At 42.9% G+C, this 10,142-nt stretch overlaps 1 long non-coding RNA gene across 1 annotated transcript; it reads right to left on the reverse strand.

The window, feature by feature from the left end:
• Window positions 1–2,670: 2,670 nt before the first annotated feature.
• Window positions 2,671–9,593, reverse strand: LOC129756602 (uncharacterized). The gene is made up of 4 exons (XR_008739500.1): window positions 8,598–9,593; window positions 8,268–8,528; window positions 3,635–3,710; window positions 2,671–3,568 (listed from the first exon to the last, which is right to left on the reverse strand). It is a non-coding gene; the product is annotated as an uncharacterized LOC129756602 (long non-coding RNA).
• Between the last annotated feature and the right edge of the window lie 549 nt (window positions 9,594–10,142).

The following is a 10,142-nucleotide window of genomic DNA, read 5'->3' on the forward strand; positions in this document are numbered from 1 at the left end:
CCAGGATCTCTGTTTATAGTTTGCTTAGTGAAGGAATGTTTTTGTTCAAAGCAAGTAACTTTGCCATATGCCGTTTAATGTCATGATCAAAAAGTTTTCTAAACAATTAACCACCAATTTTGAAATGAAAATCAGGCCGTACAAGAGATTTATTTAAAAAGTCTACATGCATTAAACATTTTCAGGAAAGTTTTTCGATATATTCCGGTAATAGAAAGTATCAAAGGCGTCCAATCCCAATCTGTATGTAACATGGTCCTAGTCATGTTCAACGGTAAAAAAGAGCTACACAGAACCGAAGGGAAAACAACAAAAATAATGAAAGTTGGAACAAAGATGAATTGGAAAGTACGGAAAATGTTATTAAGTCAAATCGAAACAAATTCCGATAATAAATTAAACAATTCAAAATAAATTCTTACAACATAAGACATAAGACGTAAGACGTAAGACGTAAGACGTAAGACGTAAGACGTAAGACGTAAGACGTAAGACGTAAGACGTAAGACGTAAGACGTAAGACGTAAGACGTAAGACGTAAGACGTAAGACGTAAGACGTAAGACGTAAGACGTAAGACGTAAGAAGTAAGACGTGAGACGTAAGACGTGAGACTTATGACGTGAGACGTAAGACGTGAGACTTAAGACCTGAGACTTCAGACATACGACGTAATATGTGAGACGTAAGAATTACGATGTGAGACTTAAGACATGAGACGTAGTGTGAAAAGTAAGACGTAAGACTTGAGACTTCAGACGTGAGACGTAAGACGGGAGACTTAAGATGTGAGACTTAAGACGTGAGACTTAAGACGTGAGACTTAAGACGTGAGACTTAAGACGTGAGACTTAAGACGTGAGACTTAAGACGTGAGACTTAAGACGTGAGACTTAAGACGTAAGACGTGAGATGTAAGACGAGTAACTTAAGACGAAAGACGTAATACGTAAGACGTGAGACGTGAGACGTGAGACATGAGACGTGAGACGTGAGACGTGAGACGTGAGCCGTGAGACGTGAGACGTGAGACGTGATACGTAAGACGTGAGACGTTAGACGTGAGACGTTAGACGTGAGACGTAAGACGTATGACTTGAGACTTGAGACAGACGTAAGACGCGAGATGTGAGACGTGAGAAGTGAGACGTAAGACGTGTGACGTGAGACGTGAGACGTGAGGCGTAAGACGTATGATTTAAGACTTCAGAGACATGAGACTTGAGACAGACGTAAGACGTGAGATGTGAGACGTGAGACGTGAGACGTAAAACGTAAGACGTAAGACGTAAGACGTAAGACGTAAGACGTAAGACGAAAAACGTAAGACGTAAGACGTAAGATGTAAGACGTAAGACGTAAGACGTAAGACGTAAGACGTAAGACGTAAGACGTAAGACGTAAGACGTAAGACGTAAGACGTAAGACGTAAGACGTAAGACGTAAGACGTAAGACGTAAGACGTAAGACCTGAGACGTGAGACTTACGACGTTAGACGTAAAACGTGAGACGTAATGCGTGAGACTTAAGACGTGAAACTTAAAATGTAAGACGTGAGACGTTAGACGTGAGACGTAAGACGTGAGACGTAAGACGTGAGACGTAAGACGTGAGACGTAAGAAGTGAAACGTAAGACGTAAGACTTGAAACGTAAGACGTGAGACTTAAGACGTAAGACGTAAGACGTGAGACGTGAGACGTAAGACGTAAGACTTAGGACGTGAGACGTAAGACGTGAAACGTAAGACCTGAGACTTAAGACATAAGACGTAGTACGTGAGACTTCAGACGTGAGACTTCAGACGTGAGACGTAAGACGTTAGACGTAAGACGCAGACGTAAGACGTAAGATGTGAGACGTGAGACGTAAGATGTATGACTTGAGATTTGAGACAGACTTAAGACGTGAGATGTAAGACGTGAGGCGCGAGACAAAGACTCGAGGCGTAAGACGTATGACTTGAGACTAGAGACAGACGAAGGACGTGAGATGTGAGACGTAAGACGTAAGACGTAAGACGTAAGACGTAAGACGTAAGACGTAAGACGTAAGACGTAAGACGTGAGACGTAAGACGTAAGACGTAAGACGTAAGACGTAAGACGTAAGACGTAAGACATAAGACGTAAGACATAAGACGTAAGACGTAAGACGTAAGAGGTAAGACGTAAGACGTAAGACGTAAGACGTAAGACGTAAGACATAAGACGTAAGACGTAAGACGTGAGACGTAAGACGTAAGACATAAGACGTAAGACCTGAGACGTTAGACGTAAGACGTGAGAAGTAATGCGTGAGACTTAAGACGTGAAACTTAAGATGTAAGACGTGGGACGTAAGACGTGAGACATGAGAGGTGAGACACGAGACTTAAGACATAAGACGATGCTTCCAGGTGTTGCTTGAAACTTATTCAAGAAACTGTAGTGGTTGTGTAACGTGCCTGATGTTACAAATAGATGCAAAGAATTATTTTAATATTATAGTAGAACAATAACGTTAAGAAAAAAAAATCGAATTAGGGTTATGTATGAGTTCGAGAAAAAAAAACACATTTAAGCATGTTATCTTTATTCTTATGTTTTGAAAAGTATTAGTACTATACACTTTTAACAAGATTGCTCTCAATGTTTCATAACAAATTGTTTTAATCATTTTTGTATCACCTTAAAATTAATAGATCTTGCTACATTCCACTTTAGTGTTCACTGCAAACCAATCCATCCGTTGCCGGTTTTCCTGCGGAGCTTCTTCAACAATTACTGGCGCCCAAAGAGGAAGTGCATCAAGCCGGAAACTAATCTGCGAGGGATGAATCAGCTTGGCCACAATCCCGGCACCATAAAAATCCAGTGGCCGCGAATCGTTTTGCGTAGATACAGTGCAAGGCGTCGAGCGTACAGGTGCAGAAAAAAAATTCCGCTAGGTAGCACTTTTCCTTTTGCATCACTTGGCTTCTTCCGAAGAATTACTAAGTATGGTCCGGGCAAGTTGAAGCGGGCGGTAATCTGTGCAGTCTTCACAACTCTACGAGTGCTCACACTTCGACACAAGATCCACACCTACAACGGCACTACTCCAATGCCCGAAGAAGAGCGCTTACGCTAGAACGTTAGACAAAAGGAAGTTAATTTTATGCTAAATGAATCTAATAAAAGATCATAATTATCTGAGTAGCACCGCTTTTATTAGATCGTTTTATGTATATATGAATAAAAGGCTTGCTTCATTAACTGCATATTGTTCTCGAGAAAAGCGCCGACCTGGCTATTGTTGGTGGATTATTCGATCCAAGGCACAAGTCCGAAAGCTACTCGACTGAGGGGGCAGGAGATGAGTAGGTAGATGGTTCTCTTCTTGCTTTGGGGGGTTTTGCAGCATCCTAGCAGCAGAATATCGGTGGTAAAACGAACGGATTGTTTCATTCAGAAGCAGCAGCAGCAGCAGTTTATCCAGGACCAGGGAACGACGATGGTGGAATTCTTCAGCCTCAGCTGATGAGAACCCTTGAACTTGACTTTATTGGCCTGTTTCAGCGCGTTGCTGCTGGCCGCCCGGGAGGAAAAACTGGAAAAAAATTATTCATGCGCGAAATTGATATTTGATATTCCCATTCTCGCAACTCGCATTCACCTGATTAATTCCGGGCGACGCCGAGCAGGTGAAATTGCATCAGCGGAACCAATGTGTTGATGATTGAGGCGAAAATCTGGAATGAGGGAAGGTGAAACGGAATGGATATTGAGAGATAATTAATATTCATTTTTAAATGAGCAAAAAACTGGATCACAAATCCTTAAAATAAACTAAAAAATCAAAAAAAATATGTTTCGAAAAATTCTAAAACTGGTTTCAGTTTGAGTCGTTTAGGATTATCGTGTGATGATGACATTTATACCACGTTTATCATCATCCCTGTCATCAAGAATCATCGATTTATTGTTCAATTGGAATTAACCGAAGCATGTGGAGAGTAAAACAAACAGTGTTTTGGTTCTGCTTCTTGCTGTAGATAATTTCTACTGGTTGATCGTTCCAATCCTCAAAACGTTTTGCCCTATCGAAACATTCGAACGGTGAGTTTCAACACGTCCTCTCATTTTACAGATTGAAAAATGCTGAACAACTTGTCACGCCTCGCCCTTGGTTACGCCTTCATGAACGCATTAGTTGGCTTGCCCTTCGGTAGAAATGTGTCACAAAGAGAGCCCAGAAAACATAGCAACGTATTAGAAATGATAGCTCAAATCGTTTACAATTTTAATTCGAATCGCAATTCCCACCAAATATGTAAACGATTGTAAAAATGGTTACTTAAAGTCGGTTTAAATCGGATATGATGAAAAGTTGGCCATGTTTGCAACTTTGCAACATACTTTCAGGGTGTACGAATATTTATCTGACAATCTGCCAAACTGTTAACTTTCAGCAAAATTTTCAAATCATCCGCGTACATAAGTACTCCGCATCCAAAAAGCAGCATATTAATATCATTGCAGAACAGGGTGAACAATAAAGGGCCCAAATTACTTCCTTGTGGTACTCCTGTAGTCGGAATGAAATCTGAAGATTCAGATATTCCGATTTTAACAGCAAGAAGACGATTTGTTAAATAGCTTCTGATCCACGCACAAAATCTCTCAGATAATCCCAGGCGTTCTAGCTTTAAAAGTAAAATTAAGTGATTAACTGAGTCAAACGCCGCAGTGATGTCCGTGTAAATTGCGTCGACTTGTTTGCCACAATCCATATTAGATATGCAAAATGATGCGAACACTGCCAGATTAGATGTTACCGAACGTTTCGGGAAAAACCATGTTGATTGTCCGAAGTCCAGTTCCTGTAGGCTGAAAACATAACATCGTTGACAATCCTCTAGGACCTTCGAGCAGTCTTGGCGCTCTTTCTCTTCGAGTTGGATTTGACATGTGATGTCTTAAACAACATTGTTCAGTTTTACAGGGAGCATAGTATCAAAATTTTTGCCGAGGAGTCTACCGATAGTGAGATAAAAATGCTAACTTTTTTTATTTTCAAATTAGCCGCCGGATCTCACGGCTGGTGTCATTGTCTGAGATCACCAGTGAGCCGAGATAGACAAAGTCTTCGACTTTCTCCAGCTCGTCCCCTTCGATCTTGATCTTGTTATTACTGGACAAGCGGGTTCGGTCGGTCTCGGATCCGCAGGCCAGCATGTACTTCGACATGGACGTATTAATCATCAACCCTATCCTTCCTGCTACGCGTTTCAGTTCACCGCCGCAGATGATCTGCCGACTATATCAATGTTATCGGCAAAGCAGATAAATCGACTGGATCTCTTGAAAATCGTGCCCACCTTCTAGCGCCACATTGAACATCATGCAAGATAGACCCTCGCCTAGCCGAAGCCCCCTGCGCGATTTGAATGAATTTGAATGAATGAATTCACCCACCGTCGCCTCGATTTTCCATAGCTCGTCAAGGTCGATCATGTCGTATGCAGTAATGTGAAGATCTGGTCCTTCGTTGACCGTCCCTCCATTAACCCGGCCTGATGACTTCCCACGAATCTGTTTGCTTGTGGCGTTAGGTGGCAGAGTAGGATTCGGGACGGCACTTTGTTGGCGGCATTTAGGACAGTGATCGCTCGGTAGTTCTCACAGTCCAATTTGTCGCCCTTCTTGTAGATGGGGCATATTATCCCCTCCTTCCACTCCTCCGGTAGCTGTTTTTTGTCCCAGAACCGGACCATCAACCGGTGTAGACTATCGGCCAACTTATCCGGGCCCATTTTGATGAGTTTAGCTGCGACGCCGTCCTTCCCAGCCGATTTGTTGCTATTCAGCTGGAGAACTTAATTCATCGTTTGGAGTGGCTCCTCTGCGTCGTTGGCTACGCCGGCGATGTACCTTCCCTCATAGTCTTGATCTCCTGCATGTGCGCCGTTCAGGTGTTCATCGAAGTGCTGCTTCCACCTTTTGATCACCTCACGATTGTCCATCAAGATGCCTCCGTCCTTATCCCGGCATATTTACGGGATGCGTTGGATTTCTGATAGAACTCTCGCGTTTCTTGGAAACGACGCAGCTGCTTCAGCTCCTCAAGCTCCTCCTCATCCAGGCGGCGCTTTTTCTCCTGGAAAATTCGGACTCGCTGCGACCCCCGCTGTCGGTGATTTTCCACATTTTGACGGGTGCCTTTTTGCACTACTGCCGTCCGCGCGGCATTTTCTTCGTTCATCACCCTCCTACACTTCTCGTCGAACAAATCGTTCCGTCGAGTTCGTTCCACATGACCGATGACGTTCTCAGCAGCACTCTTGATGGCTGTCATGATGGTATCCCAACAGTCCTCGAGAGGGGCTTCATCAAGCTCGTCCTCTGCCGGCAGCGCTGCTACGAGCGATTGCGCGTAGTCTGCCGCGAGGTTACTTCAGTCATGTGATATTTAACTGAGGCGGGCTTCGGTTTCGTATGTTGTTCATCACGGAGAGTTTTGGACGCATCTTCACCATCACCAGGCAGTGGTCTGACTCGATGTTGGCGCCTCGACATGATCTGACGTCGATGATGTTCGAGAAGTGCCGACAGTCTATCAAAACGTGGTCGATCTGTGATTGCGTTTCGTACGGTGATCTCCAGGTGTATTTGAGTGGGAGGTGGTGTTGGAAAAAGGTATTAGGTACGGCCATTCGATTAGAGGCGGTGAAATCTGTTAGTCTGAAGTCGTTTTCGTTGGTCAGGAGGTGCGCGCTGAACCTTCCAATTGTCGGTTTGAATTCCTCCTCCTGGCCGACGTGAGCGTTAAAATCCCCGATGACGATCTTGATATCATGTTTTGGGCAGGCGGTCGTATTCATGCTCCAGCTACGCGTAGAATTCGCCTTTGTCGTCACCGGTACAACCGAAGTGAGGGCTGTGCACGTTCATGATGCTGATGTTGAAGAACCGACCCTTGATTCTCAACCGGCACATTCGTGGGTTAATCGGCCACCACCCGATCACGCGCTTTTGCATCTTTCCCATCACTATAAAAGCTGTTCCAAGGTCGTGTGTGTTGCCGCAGCTCTGATAGATGGCACGACCATCTGGGTACGTTCGTACTGTGGAAACTTTCTAGCATACGCGGCTCTTTAATTCATTGGAGAGCATGAGGGCACTGCCGCGAAATTTAGAGATCAGCAGCTCCATGTTCCAAGTTTTCAATTGATAGTCCCTTTTCGTTGCGTGGGTCTTTGCTGATTTTCATCTGAAATTTGTTGTTCGTTGTTCATTGCTTGTGTTTATTTGTAGTCATGGGCTCGCAAGGCCCACAGCTGTACTCACAATCTCGCAGGAGGTGCGTCGTGATGTTGCTGTTTTGTGTCCCGATCACCACCCGGAAGTTGTTGAGCTCCGTACGCCGTCCCTGACATGAAGAACAGACGCGTACGGAGCCCCCTATTTAACTCTACATGCGACCAAAGCATCCACCGGGGTTGGGTACCCGATCTCCGCTAAGGTTGCTCGCACCCCAGCTAGTACCACGGGGAGGTAGAGAATCGGAGTTGTAAGGCCAGAGGTGATATGACCACTACCCGAAGGTTGGGTTTATGGGGACTCGAGTTGCACATTGTCTACCGTTCGCCTGCCTGAAATACCATACACATCGTTAGTGGTTGGTGTAACCTTCGCGATCACATCACTGAAATCTGATATGAGAGTCGGTGTCAATTACATCGAGTGGATAGGTTTGACGAGCAGTATTCGTGTGACCTGTGTAACCTGTAACCTGTACATGACGCTCATTAGACCGGTTGGACTCTACGTGCACGGCACGAGACGTGGATTTTGCTCGAGGAGGACCTGCGAACACTCGGAGTGTTCGAGCGACGAGTGTTAAGAACCATATTTGTTGGTGGCGTGCAGGAGAACGGAGTGTGGAGACGAATGATGAACCTCTACAAACAAAAACAAAAATTGTTTCCGATGTTCAACAGGCTCAAGCACATTTCAAGTTTCAACGGGCTGTGAAGCTTTTCTCTGCTGTAGCATTTGATAACTGTTTGTCAAACCCATGCCATAATTGCATCTTTTCAAACATTTTGCAAAAAAAACGGTAAAAACAATTTGATTTTGTATTATCCCAATAATAGTAATCCCATCTAAGGGCGGAGTAGAGCATTAATTACCACATGCATCTTTAATGTTTAAGCTGAAAAAGAGTTCTGGGTTGTTTTACAAAGAAACTGAACTATACAACAAAATTATAAAATATCCCTAAAATATCAGGACATGTTACTTACATCCACATTGATGGAGGGTCTGATTTCAATTATTCCGGCAATTTGAGCGTCAAAGGTTTCGTGCTTCAACTGCACCAGCAGGCACCGAAGCTGCTTCCAATTTGTACAAATGCAAAACAATCAGCAATACCAATTTTTATCGAACTCGCTACTGCCTCAACTGGATGTGCCAGGTAGTAAGGTACCTACCATTTCTCGTAATTGAGTATCATCGATTTTCATCAAAGTTGTTCGAAGCAACACTTTGGATACATTGCATTGCTGCAAACATTTCGGGGATGGGAAATTAATTTTGGAATTAATTGTATCGAGAGGAGGATTTTCCCTCACCTTTGCCCTCACGGTGGACCAGATTCCTACAATGGAACGTATCATGAAGCAGTAGATCCATATCAGCATCCATCGAGTGATGTGCTCCGTTCGGTTGAAGTCTTGCCCATTCAAAGCAAAATAGACGGACGTGAACTCGTAGAAAATCTAAAGGAGAAAAAATGGTTTTGATTCTTCTGATATATTTTTTTTCTGGTTATTGATTACTATGAGCAATAAACCTTTGCTGACTAACATGTACCAGGACAACAGTTGAAAAGAATAAAGACTCAAGATATCAAGAAAATTTCGATACAGTTGTGAATGCTCTTTAGAAATTTTCCTTATTCGTTTATAGCAATCGTTATTCATAGAGTTTTGTGAAAAGTAAGCTAACTTAAAGTAGATTTTCCCAACACTTTTATCGAATTGCTCCAGGCTTTGTACAAATGGGTTTAAAATAATAAAGCACTGGCCCACCAGAAGATACAACCCGAAATAAATTAAATGGTTCACGGTGATATTCCATGCAAAAGACAGTAAACTTCCTGTTCTCGCCAAGCTACCCATAGCGATACTGATTGTTGCAACAATATTAATAAAGTTGTATTTGAAGTTGAGTTCAGGTCCACCATGGGAAGTGCAGATTCGATTCTTCATAGTAATGATTTTATTCAAAAGTCTCTCATAACACCCCAAATTTATCATATTGAAAACCACCATGTAAGTTTTAAAAACCAACATCATCTCGTCGATGAAAACCTGAACAACTATAACAACCGTACTGACGGAGTGCCTGTTAAGCATATATTCCTCGATAAAGTGTCTCAGTTCATACGGCTTCGCGATTATCACTGCCAACTGAAGAAGTGCTACAAAAATCAACATCGGATAGCTTCGGACGAATCTGTTCCTACGAAAATCAAATCGAAAAGTATACATTCCGAGCAGCAAAAACCAACAATGGTGGAAAAGAAAATTCCATCGGCCAAAGGCGGCTTTTCGATCCATTGTGGATCCGGTTGTAGGACTGAGTAGCAAACCATCGATCCAAGAATTTCACACAACCCGGTCGCCTCTTAATGATGGCGGGACCATTCGAGCGAAGCTCGTTGATTGATGAGCCAGGTTTTACATATTCATACGAAACAGTCGGGACGCCGCCATTTATTTGTTTGCTAAAATGATAATAAGTTCTGCGATGATGCAGATGGTTGGAAATGGAAAAGCTAAACTTATGGATTTCGCTGGTTGGTTGATTAGAGAAGAAAGCTTGTATGTGAGCTGAGCCATCATAGATTAATATAACGTTTATAAAAACCAACCAACAAACGATTTTGCAATAACAAAATCAATAGAAAATATTTCATCTATAAGAATACGACACAACATCCATAATTCTAAGACATTTTCTTAAAAATTATACACAAGCAATGTTTGACGTACCTTAATCCGGGGTAAGATTGATCACTTTTTTCAATATATTTTGATTATTTTTTCTGTTAAGGGGAATGTTGCATGTTTCATATTTTTAAAACCAGTACTGGACTCCTATGAAAGTAAAAC

This window comes from Uranotaenia lowii, chromosome 3, assembly GCF_029784155.1.
Source record: "Uranotaenia lowii strain MFRU-FL chromosome 3, ASM2978415v1, whole genome shotgun sequence".
Taxonomy (NCBI): domain Eukaryota; kingdom Metazoa; phylum Arthropoda; class Insecta; order Diptera; family Culicidae; genus Uranotaenia; species Uranotaenia lowii.